Genomic DNA, 12,571 nt, shown 5'->3' on the forward strand with positions numbered 1-12,571 from the left:
AGAGGAGCAGAACAGAAAAGTTTGCAGCTTGGCCAGAAACAGAATATGTATAAAGATGTGGCCAAGGAGAGTGTATTGCTAGTGCCAATAATAAAAGCCAAGTGCTTTGTGTAGGGACAATAGGAAAGATGCCTTGATGACAACTCAGAAATCAGCAAGGCTGTGGCCATCACAGACTCAGAGATACAGAAATACAAATTTGTTTCAAAGACTGAAGACTTTCTGGGGCAAACACATTTCAGAAGAAAACCTCTGGGTTCCCTTCTGCCCATGCAGAACTACCGAAGTAATCATTCCCCAGGATTTGTTTCCTCCTGTTCAGCTGGCAAAATATTCATGAACTTTTGCAGCTGTGGTTCAAGCAGGTCGAGGTACTGCTTACTCTGGATGGAGGCCTTCGCATCTCCATGAGTCTGGTTTTGTGGGCATGTACAGTGTAAGACATATGGAGTTATAGATGCTTCCACTAAGATTTCAAAGAAAAGCCTGGATGGAGGTCAGGCAGTGTATGTCAGGACTACAGTCCCTACAAACAGCTCTCAGTGAGGAAGCTACAGGAGTGAAGTTGAAGTTTCAGTGGGGACCCCAAGAAGGTAGATGTTCTAGCAACATGCAACACATGCAGAGGGAAGCTGCAAGCAGCATGAAAAGCCTTCCCAAGAGAAAGGCTAGGTGGGCTGTAACCAGTAAGTCCATAGGAGTGGTTTTTCCTTGGCAGCCTGCTTCCCCACACAGTACACCTGGATGCTAGACATGAGGATTTAGGATCTAATGTTTACCTTTTAGGTTTCAGTCTTTCTGTTGGTCTATTATTATTATTATTATCATTATTATCATTATTTGGAATAGGAATGCTTACCATTGTATCTCAGAAGTATGTAACTCATTCAATTTGATAGTTACAGAACCTCTTGGTTGAATTTGCCTTGAGTCTTTTTCTTTTCCCCCATGTGCAAATAGATGTTTATTACAGAATATTTTTTTAATTAAATGACTTAAACAAACAAAAAAAAACATAATACCATAAAGTGATAGGATGCAAATACTACAGGCTGGAGAGGTATGTTTGCTTTTAATGAAGGTACATATAATAAATTCCTATGACATTTGACTCTGAAATGAATGTATGAATTGGCCCGACATGATTATATAATTAATAATTTAAAGTAAAATATAAACTAAAATGCAATTTAAAAACTGGTATTAAGCTGTAGGAGTCAATTCGAGGTCAGTGACTGGAGAGTTATATAAAAAAAAAAAAATTGAGGTAAAAATCTTTAGGAAGAAATCCTGTGCCTATGTACGTCTGAAATCCAGGCTCGACTTCTGCTCTTGATGAATCCGATTCTGGAAAGGACGTATAAAGCCCATCACACATCTGTATCAAACCCAGCCTGTCTCTAAAATTACACATCTCTTTACAAATAAACATCAAGTATTAACAGCTAAAAGATGCCATTGGGATAAGCTCCAAAGTCTGCTGTTTTCACAGAAACATATTTTAAGGCATCATTTTTAATCTTGGAACTTGAAGAACATCTTCTTTGCTTTAACTGGTTTTATGTCTCCATTTTCATCTTCTTCGTAACTGGCAGGGTCTCTCTTCTTGGCAAACTGTTTTCCAGTCGTCCCCACCAAGGTCTCACATCTTCTAGCCACTGCCTCATCTGACACATCAAGCTCTGGTACTTCATCTTCATCTTCTGCTTTGTTTTTAGCATTCATTTGAAACATTAGTTTCTCAACTTTGGGATTAAATCCTCTGAATGACATTCTTACATAGAGAAGATCTTCACATAACAAGAAACTCTGCTGTCTTTCTCTTTATGCTCTGACAAATCCAAGTACCAGGGTTCTTCACTGATGATCTTCTTTTCTTCCTCTTCTAGTTGTTTCTTGGTTTCTGAGTTCAATCCCCTTTGTATGAACTTCATGAGCAGCAGGTTCTTGGACAACTTGGTCTTGTGCTCAGCCGCTATGCTGGCCCTGCCTGCCATGAGCCTCGTCTACCAGCCCCTTGCCTTGAGTCTTCGAGGAAACTTCAGACTTAGACTTTTGAGCAAGACTAGAAGAGTTAAGACTTTGGGGGTTTTTGGTGATGGAATGAATGCATTTTACATCTTGCAAATGAATAAGACCTTTGGGAGTCAGGAGTGGAATGCGTTAGTGTGGACTTGAACGTCCCCCATAGGCCCATGTGTTTAAAGACCTGGTCCCCATCACAGTGCTAATGGGAGCTGGTGAAAGCTTTGATAAGTGGAGCTTCTTTACTGGGAACATGCCCTTGAAGAAGACCATATGATTCTACTCTGTCTTCTTACCTTTTTTTGCTTCTTGACCCATGAGGTGAAGAATTTTGTTCTGTCATGAGCTCTTACTATCATGTGCTGCCTTGCCACAGACCCAGTGCAATGGGGCCAAACAATCATGTACTGGGACTCTCAAAACTGTGAGTCACCAGGTGCAGTGGCATATGTCTATAATTCCAGTGGATTGGGAGGCTGAGCCAGGAGGATTGGAAGTTCAAAGCTAGCCTTAACAATTTAGCAAGGCCCTAAGCAGCTCAGTGAGAACTTGTCTCTAAATAAAATATAAAAAAGGGCTGGGTCCTGCAATCTGTACATGTGGGAAAAATAAGAATTCATATCCCATTTGAATCAAATGTATGATATATGATATATCAAGATCATTGTAATGTTTTGAGCAACTAATAAAAAAAAAAGGCTGGGGATGTGGCTCAGTGGTTAAGTGCCCCTAGGTTCAATCCCTGGTACCAAAAACAAAACAAAACTTGTGAACCCAAACAATCTTTTTCTCTTTATAAGTTGATTATCTCAGGTATTCTGTCATAGTAACAGAAAATTGCCTAGTATGTAAAACACTAGGGCTTCTTTGTTTCAAAAAAGCATCATTCTCTTAGTTGATAGTTATCAAACATTTATAGATAACATCAGAAATTTTAAAATCTGAGCAATTTAAAGTGTCATGGAGTATTTTATGCTAGAAACATTAAAATAAGATAGCAAAATACTTTTTAAGGACTTCAATGGGTACAAAAATGAGTCAGACATAAATTCTGACTTCATGAAATTTAGAGTTTTCCAGAAGAGCCAAGTCATGTCTACTGAAGAGTAGTACATTTTTGTTGCTTATTTTAGCTGTTCAATATATGAATCCTCTGGTAAATACCAGAATTCTCCTGTTATGTGAGTCTTTCAGGGAGGCAGAGTCTTGCCACCTGCTATGAAAGTCGAGGAGTCAGAACTCTGCCATTTTGACTGTGGGCACATAATCTAGGATGAGACAAATGCTTGTGTCCACCAAGACTATGAAACTTGAACAAGTGATGAAAGATAAAGAATTGGGAGAAGAGATTGCATTGGTTTCTAGACCCAATGGAAGCATAGGGATATGGCATTATTAAAAGTGGTATCATCTTTGGTCAATGCTTCTGTACAGTTGACAGATTACCCCGCCCAACTTTTAGCCTTCCATCATTCTGTGAGTCTCCATCATGTATATGTATATTTGAAGAAATATAGTATCATTTATAAATCCCTTCAGAGGGATATAGCTGGCCTTCACAAAACAGAGATTGTCTTCATGTAAGGAGCTCAGGGAAGCCTTCACTGAGATGTAGCATTTATACTGGGTCACATGACATAGGGTTTGCATTTGGGGAGCCTTGAGGATGGATGAAAAGGAGTGAGTGTTCAATTTAGAAGAAATGGCATGAACAATGACAAGGAGACAAAAGGGCAAGGTATTCGAGAGACTAGAAAGTCTAGGATGCTAGATTTAAGGTTTTGAGAATATAAGTAACTTCAAAGATGAGTTAGGGAAATTGTTCCAAAGCTAGAGCCTTCTGCCTTCCTCACTCCACTTCTGTTCCCTTGTTTTCTAGAAGGATTGGTGTTTTTTTAATCAGTAAATTTTATTCATGCATGTGTGAACATTTTGTTCTTATTTCTTTGGGAAATTTCATCACTGCTACATTTATTACAGGTCTGAACAGTGTTTGGGATTCCACTTAAACATGATGAAGTGAGGGAGGGTCATCTGAGGATTCTTTGGCAGATGAAAATCTCCACAGATTATGAAAAGTATTTCTTCCAGTTATCTCTTTATGTGATTGAAATTTGCCTAAAGTAAAAGCAAATTGTTTCTTGTAGCTTATTCCACAGAGTTTTTAAAAGATATTGACTGTTTTGTGTTTTTACAAAATAAGACTCTGCTTAGACAGATTTCTTTTCACTTAAATCTTTTATTAATATTTTTGTTTTATGGCTTCTCTGTTCCTTTGTCACCTGCACCCTCATGTGCATACCATGGTTCTGCTTGTGCTGATGACTTGCAATCTGTCTGGTCTATCTTAATTGACAGCAGGTACAAAGCAATTATAACATTTTACCTGCTGGGGATTGCTTCAAATTGCTTGAACCAAGGAAATAGGTACAAGAGCTGAGTTGTCAAGGCCAACAAAATGTGTAGGCAGTATTGATAACATTTATGTCACCTACCATGGGCCCAATCCAAATTAAAGAACCAACATATAGAAAGGGACAAGGAAACTCATAAGTGTACAAACTTCAACTCGGTAAACAACTTCATCTTTCTTGGTCTTAGAATATTTGAAATGCAAAGAGAAAGTGTTACAGACTTTCTGAAAAGCTTTTCCAAAGGATTTCTGGGAAAATAGTAGAGGAAAAATTCATAACTTTGATGAGATAAATCACAACTTCTGATACCTGTAGAGAAGGGAAGCTATTGTCATGTTTGAAAATGCAGCCACCATAGCATTAAGGGGCTGTAGCTTCCACAAGTGTGGTGACTGGTCTCCATAAGGGTTTTGAAAGGGTGAACTCTTAGATCATATACATTGTCTCTATCCTTCCTACATCTCCTGGATGGGGTTGGGAAGACATTGTTGGATTTAAAAAAATGTCCAATATAAAATTTTAACATTTCAACCCCTTAAGAGTATGTAACTCAGTATCATTAAGTACAATCACATTGGTGTGCAACCATCACCACTATATTCAGAATTTTTTCATCATGCCAAGCTGAAACTTTATTCTGATTAAATGCTAAACTTTCCATTTCTCCCCACTATGTTTTGAATGTACTTTGTCCCTGTCAAAAGTTAAGTCGAAATTTAAATGATTAACTAATGGTATTGAGAGCTAGTAGGGCCTATAAGAGGTTATTAGATTTTTTAAGAGGGATTAATGCTTTTACTTAGAAATGAGTTGTTGCTCTCATAGGACTGGACTAGCTAACTTGAGAGCAGGTTTTCATAAAGCAAGGTCCCCTCTCATCTCTTGCTTTGTCTCTCACACCTGCATACCTCCTCTTTATACATGCTTGCTTCTCCTTTCCAATCTTTGCCATGTTTTGACACAGCATCATATCTCCACCAAAAGCTGAGCAGTTGCTGGTGCCTTGTTCTTGGACCAGAGCTCTGAGCTAAATAAACATCTTTTCTTTGTAAAATTTCTAGCCTTAGGTATTATGAAAAATAAACTAAACACACTCTCTTTCCCCAGCCCCTGATAACCTCTATTCTCCTTTCTGATTCTAAGGATTTGACTATTCTATATATCTCATATAAGTGGAATCATACTATATTTGTCCTTTGGTTTCTGGCTTATTTTACTTACATAATGTCATAGTTCTTAGATGATATAAAATTTCTTTCCTTTTTGAGGTTGAATAATATTCTACTGTATGTATATGCTACATTTCATTATGCATTCATTTGTTGATGGACATTTGGTAGTTTCTACCTTCTGATTATTGTGCATAATGCTAATATGAACATTGGTATACAAATATCTATTTGAATTTCTGCTTTCAGATCTTTGGGGAGTATAATCAGAGTGGAATTACTGGGTTTTATATGTTTGAGAAACTGCCAATTGAAACTGTCTTTCATACCAAGTGAACCATTTCACACTTTTCACCAGCAGTGTTCAAGGTTTCTGATATCTCTATGTCCTTACCAACATCTATTATTTCCTGTTGTGTATGTGGATTGATAGATAGATAAAGATATATGCAATACCCATCCGATGGGTATGAAGTGATAGCTCATTGTGGTTTTGTTTTGAATTGTCCTAATGGAAAATGCCATTTCACATCTTCATGCCTATTGATCACGAGAAAGTCTTCTTTGGAGAAATGTCTAGTCAGGTCTTTTGCCTGTTTTTGAACTATCTATCCTGGGAAAATGTTTTAAAATTTTGACCTTGGACATTTTTAATCATTCCATTTTCTAAAGTCAATGGTCACTACTATTAGTCATATTTACTAATTTCCAAGTGAAAAAATTTCACTTTAATCTAACTGAACTTTGAATACTGATATCTTCTATTCAAATAATTGTGAACTTTACTAATTCTTGGACAAAGCAGGTATTCCTAAAAACTATAAGTAGAAGAGTTGTTTTAGTTGCATTTAAAAGATCAATTGGATATATATCACTTATTTGCTTTATCTTGTAAAATTTTTATATTGAGTTGTTTATAAAATAGAAGATTTTTTGAGAGTAATTTCATATTTATCTCTCAACTTTAGAGTTATTTTCTTGGGTTTTTTTAGTTATACATAACAGTAGAATCCATTTTGATATAATTATACAGGCACGAAATATCTTATTCTAATTAGGACCCCATTCTTGTGGATGTACACAACGGTGAGAGTCACTGTGATGTATTCATATATATACACAGGAAAATTATGTCAGATTCATTCCACTATCTTTCTTTTGTTTATCTCCCCTCCTTTCCCTTCATTCCCCTTTGTCTAATCTACTGAATTTTTATTCCCCCTCTCCCCCTTTATTGTGGGTTAGCTTCCACATATCAGCAAAAACATTCTACCTTTGTTTTTTTTGGGATTGGCTTATTTCACTTAGCATTATAGTCTCAACTTTAGAGTTATTTTAGGTTTTTAGTTTTGAACTGAGAGTAAGTTCAGATAGGTTTTAACTGGTTCATTTAGAAATTTCTATGGTTTTCTAATCTAAAGTTCAGGGGATGCAGATGAACCCCATGATTGTTATGATTTTAACTTGAAAAGTGGATGACATTTGTAAGCATAGACCATAAGGTAGGCAGCTTTCGTGGCCACACACTCCCACCATCCATGATGTGCTTGCTGCTTTCCCACTAGCTTTTGGGCCAACCAGCCATGGTTGAAAGCTCCAAGACAACACTAGTTTGTTATGTTGTTATGTTATGTATTTATTTATTTCCACTTTCCTCCATTAGAATTGTAACTTCATTAGGCACTAGGGACCTTTCTCTGTCTTATTTTTATCCCTGGTGACTAGTAAAGTGTCTAACAGAAGAGTTAGTAAGCATATATTTGGTGAATAAACAAATGAATGGAAAATCCTGAAACTGAAAAAAAAAAAAAATTAAAGACTTCCTCCCCTTGCTTGGTATTATAATTTTAAGTAAAACCCTGTATATTAGGTTTCTAGGATTTGTGTAATAAAGGACCACAAAATTAGTGCCTAAAACAATGTAAATTTATTCTCCTACAGTTCTAGAGGTCAGAAGTCAAAAATAAAGGTGTAAACAGGGTTGGTGCGTTGCTCTGACAGAGAATCTGGTCCATCTCTCACTCTTAGCTTCTCGTTATGGCTAACCATACTTGGTGTTACTTGGCTTGTAGATGCATCAATACAATTTCTGCTTCCATTTTCACATGGTGTTCTCCCTCTCATTGCCACCACATCTCTATCTGCTTGTAAAGACATCTGTCATAATGTATGGGGGCCCATACTAGCTCAGTATGACCATATCTCAGTTTAAATAAATTTATGCACAATCACTCTATTTCCAAATAAGGTCTCATTTTGAGGTACTCAGGATTAGGATTCAACATATATATTTTTGGGAATGAAAGGTGGACAGACTCAATTAGATCCATCACACTCTATAACCAACTGCCTTTAGAACTTCATATTTCATTATTTTAAATATGTTAAGCATATATTTGACCCTAAGACAGGGCACTGGAATCAAGGTTGTAAGAAATGAAAATAACACAAATGCTTTATTTAAATATGTTACTATTTTGCATAAAATTGATACTTAACATGTTCAAAGATATTTGTTAGTGAGAAAAGATTTTTTAGTAATAGGTTTTCAGGTGCATTGTAAAAGATTTGTAGTTCTAAATAAGGCTCATTCTATTCAACATTTTACATTGTTATTCACAGGCAATGAAGGAAAGAGCCTCTTGGTCTTTATTGTTCCTGTTCACAGATATCAGGAGAGAAGAGTGTTTTCAAAAACAGAAAGTAAACATCAGATAGGCAATCATTTCAATATTTATAACCAGAAACTAAAACTTGTGATTCCACATTTGCCAGTCCTCCCACATCCCTTAATTGGACAGATGGGTTTTATACTGTGCCCTAAAATATACTGAACTTGACTAGTCTTTATTGTGGTGTTACTTTTTTTTAATATTTATTTTTTAGTTATGAGTGTACACAATATCTTTATTTTATTTTTATGTGGTGCTGAGGATCGAACCTAGTGCCTCACGCTTGGTAGGTGAGCACTCTATCTCTGAGCCACAACCTCAGCCCAAATGTTACTTTTTAACCTCAAGTATAGAAATGAATTTAGAAGAGTTGACCCTCCTTAAAATATCTTCTGCTTTGATACAGAATTGAGTAACACAATTGCCTTAGTTTCCGAGGGCTGCTGGGACAAATGACTATAAACTAGGTAGCTTGAAACAATGATAATTTTATTATCTTACAGTTCTGGAGACTAGAAGTCCAAAACTGAAGTGTCAGCATAGCCATGCTCTCTTTGAATGCTCTCTTTTTTCTCTAAAAAAAGAATCTATTTCATGCCCTTCTCCAAGTTTTTGGCAGTCCTTGGTGTTCCTTGGCTTGTACATGTAACATACCAGTCTGTCTCTGTCTTTATATGGTCTTTGTCGATCCATATGTGTACCTCTAAATCTCCCTCTTCTTGTAAGGATGCCAGTCATGGGATGTAGGGCCCACTGTGATACTGTGTAACCTTATATTTGTTATATATGCAAAAATCCTGGTTCTACATAAGGTCACAGGTACTAAGAGTAAGACTTCAACCTATCTTTGGAGAGACTCATTGCAACACACTATGATTGTTTTCATTCTTTGAATGAAAGTGACAAAACATACATGCAGCTTTTAAAATTCAATAGTTCGGTGTTGCAATAAACCCAGCAGCTTCCTGTCCCATTACAATACTCTACCATTTTTTTGCTTTGCTAAGGCAAGAATGTCCACTGCTTTTAGTTGTTTCTTAAATGTATTTAGCTCTCTACATTATTAGATCTCAATTTTTTTTATATTATCTGTTAATAGTCTACTGTGGACGATGAAAATGTAGCTAATAACACCCAAATAAATCCACACTTTTCATTATTATTCCTCTTTAAAAGGAAGTTAAGCTGTAACATTATTTTTGTTAAATCAATATCCTATGATTATCCTATTATGAAAATGTAACTTTTATAGAATGATCATATAAAGTATGATGATTGCATTTTTTTCTAACTTTTTTTTCCTCAGTGTCAGTAATCAATTTTTTTGGCTTAATTTTCTATGTAGGCATAATAAATTTATTCCCAAACTCTCTGCCAGACCTCCTCTGCCAGAGCTTCTCTCACTGTTTGGCCACCTCAAGTCATCTCTTAGTTTCATTTCCTCTCAAAGTCACCATCCTGCTCATGTGTGGCTTTGCTGTTATCTAGGTCTTCTCTGTAGTTGTGAATCAGGGACTGTCATTCTGGGTACTCCCTTTTCATTTGTCCTGCCTGGAAGTTTCTGTTTGCTTGATTCTAATATTTCCCTTTCTAGATTCCCTTATCTTTCTACAGTACAACTTCTAATAACTTTCTGAGAAAAGATACAGTGGGAGCCAAATACTTGAGTTTTTCAATGTGTCTGAAAAGTATCTTTCTTCTGCTCTCTCACTTGATAGTGTGGCCAGGTTTACAGAATCCTAAATGGGCAGCCAGAGTCCTTCAGACTTTCCAAAGCTTCATCTCATTGTCCTCTAGCTCCTAGTTTGCTGTTGAGATGGTCTCTGTCATTCTGATCTTCGATCCTCTGTGTGTGACCTGTTTGTATTTCTACTGTCTGGAAGATTTTGTCCTTTTATTCTGAAGCTTCACAATGATCACCTTGATGTACATCTCTTCTCTGTCCATTATTCTAGGCACAAACTTGACTGTCTCCATCTATAAAATGTGTGCTCTACAGTCCTGCTAAATTTTCTTGAATTATTTCCTTCCCATGATTTTCCCAATTTTCTCTTTCTGAAACCATTCTTATTTAAATATTAAACCCCTTGGATTGGGGTTCTAATTTTAATGTCTCTTTATCACATTATTTGTATCTTTAATTTTCATTTCACTTTTGGGAAGATAATTTTATTTTCTAATCCATTTATTAAATGTTTAATTTTTATTATTAAAAATCTAAAAGAACTATTTTGCTTTTTAAAAAATACCATCCCATTTTATATCTCACAACTTTTCCTCTAAGACACTGTTTTTGTTTGTTTGAGGGGAGTTCTCTATATTATTTCTTTTCTTTGTTCATTTCTTTTCCCCCCATTTTTTATTGGTTCATATTTGTTACACGTAACATTAGGATTCATTTTGACATAATTATAAATGCATGTTACATAATTTGCTCTAGTTCATTTCACATTACTTCCCATTGCCCTCCTCCTTTTCCCATTCCTCTACTCTGTACTGGTCTTTCTGCTATTTAAATAGTTTTTTTTTTTTTTTTTTTAAATTAGTGTCTTGTGGATGTACATGATGGTGAGATTCACTGTGGTATATTCATTTATTTACATAGGAAAGTCAGGTTGGATTCATTCCACTTGTTTTTCCTTATCCTGTCCTTCCTTTCTCCCCCTCAATACCTTTCCTTGACTGCACTGATCTTTTTTCTATTTTGATGGAAACTCCCCAATTTCTTTTCTCTTTTTTCTTTATTTTAGACTGGTGTCCACATAACAGAGAAAACATTTGACCTTTGACTTTCTGAATCTGGCTTATTTCACTTAGCATGACAGTCTATAGTTCCATCCATTTACTGAAAAATGACATGCTTCTTTATGTATGTATGTGTGCATGCGTGTATATATGTGTATGTGTGTGTGTGTGTGTGTGTGTGTGTGTGTATTTTTATCCATTCATTTTCTTTATCCATTCATCTGTTGAAGGGCACCTAGGTTGCTTCCAAAGCTTGGCTATTGTGAATTGTGCTGTTATAAACACTGATGTGGCTATATATCTATAGTATGTTGATTTTAGATCTTTTGGATATATATTGAGGAGTGGGATAGCTGGGTCATATGGTGGTTCCATTCCTAGTTTTTTGAGGAATCTCCACACTGCTTTCTAGAGTGGTTGTACAAGTGTACCTTTTTCTCCACAAACTTGACAACACTTATTATTATTTGTATTCTTAAAAATTCACAGTCAGATTGGAATGAGATGAAATCTCAATGTGCTTTTGATTTTTGTTTTACTAATTGATGGAGATATTGAATATTTTTCATATATTTGTTGGTAGGTTGTATTTCTTCTTTTGAGACATGTCTATTTAGTTCCTTTGCCCACTTACTAATTGGATTGTTTTGTATTTGGTTATTTATTTTTCTGGATATTATAGCCTTATTCTGAGGAGCCGATGGCAATGATTTTTTTCCCATTCTGTAGGCTCTCACTTCATACTCTTGTTTCCTTTGCTGTGCAGAAGATTTTTAATTTGATACCAACCCACTTATTGATTTTTAGTTTAATTTCTTGAATGTTAGGATCCTGTTAAAGAAGTTGGTTCCTGTGTTGACATGTTGAAGTGTTGGGTCTACATTTTCTTCTAACAGTTGCAGAGTTTCTGGTCTAATTCCCAGATCTTTTATCCACTTTCCGTTGATTTTTGTGCAGTCTGAGAGTTTGGGGACCAGTTTCATTCTTCTACATATGAATATCCAGTTTTCCCGGTACCATTTTTCAAAAAGGCTATCTTTTCTCCAATGCATATTTTAGGCATCTTTGTCTAGTATCAGTGTTTTAGTCAGCTTTCCACTGCTGTGACCAAAATACCTGATAAACGATTTTAGAGGAGAAAAAGTTTGTTTGGGGGCTCATGGTTTCAGAGGTCTCAGTCCCTAGACAACTGGACCCACACCTTGAGGCTCAATGTGAGACAGGACATCATAGCAGAAGAGCGTGGTAGAGGAAAGAAATTGGGGACATGCTGCCAGGAAGTGTGGGGGGGTAGAGTTCTGCTCTACAAATATAAAATATATTTGGCACAAACCCCAGTGACCTACCTCCTCCAGCTACACCTGTCTACAATTACCACTCAGTCAATCTCTATCAGGGGATTAACCCACTGATTGGGTTAAGGCTTTCATAACCCAACCATTTAAACCCTAAACTTCCTTGCATACACATGAAAGTTTGGGGGACACCTAACATCTAAACTGTAACAATCAGATTACTGTATTTTCGTGGGTTTGTGTTTCTGTGT

At 36.2% G+C, this 12,571-nt stretch overlaps 1 pseudogene; it reads right to left on the reverse strand.

Moving 5' to 3' along the window:
- Positions 1 to 1,515: 1,515 nt before the first annotated feature.
- On the reverse strand, positions 1,516 to 1,997 carry LOC143381923 (M-phase phosphoprotein 6 pseudogene; annotated as a pseudogene).
- Between the last annotated feature and the right edge of the window lie 10,574 nt (positions 1,998 to 12,571).

The sequence above is a fragment of the Callospermophilus lateralis genome, chromosome 16 (genome assembly GCF_048772815.1).
Source record: "Callospermophilus lateralis isolate mCalLat2 chromosome 16, mCalLat2.hap1, whole genome shotgun sequence".
NCBI classification, from domain to species: Eukaryota; Metazoa; Chordata; class Mammalia; order Rodentia; family Sciuridae; genus Callospermophilus; species Callospermophilus lateralis.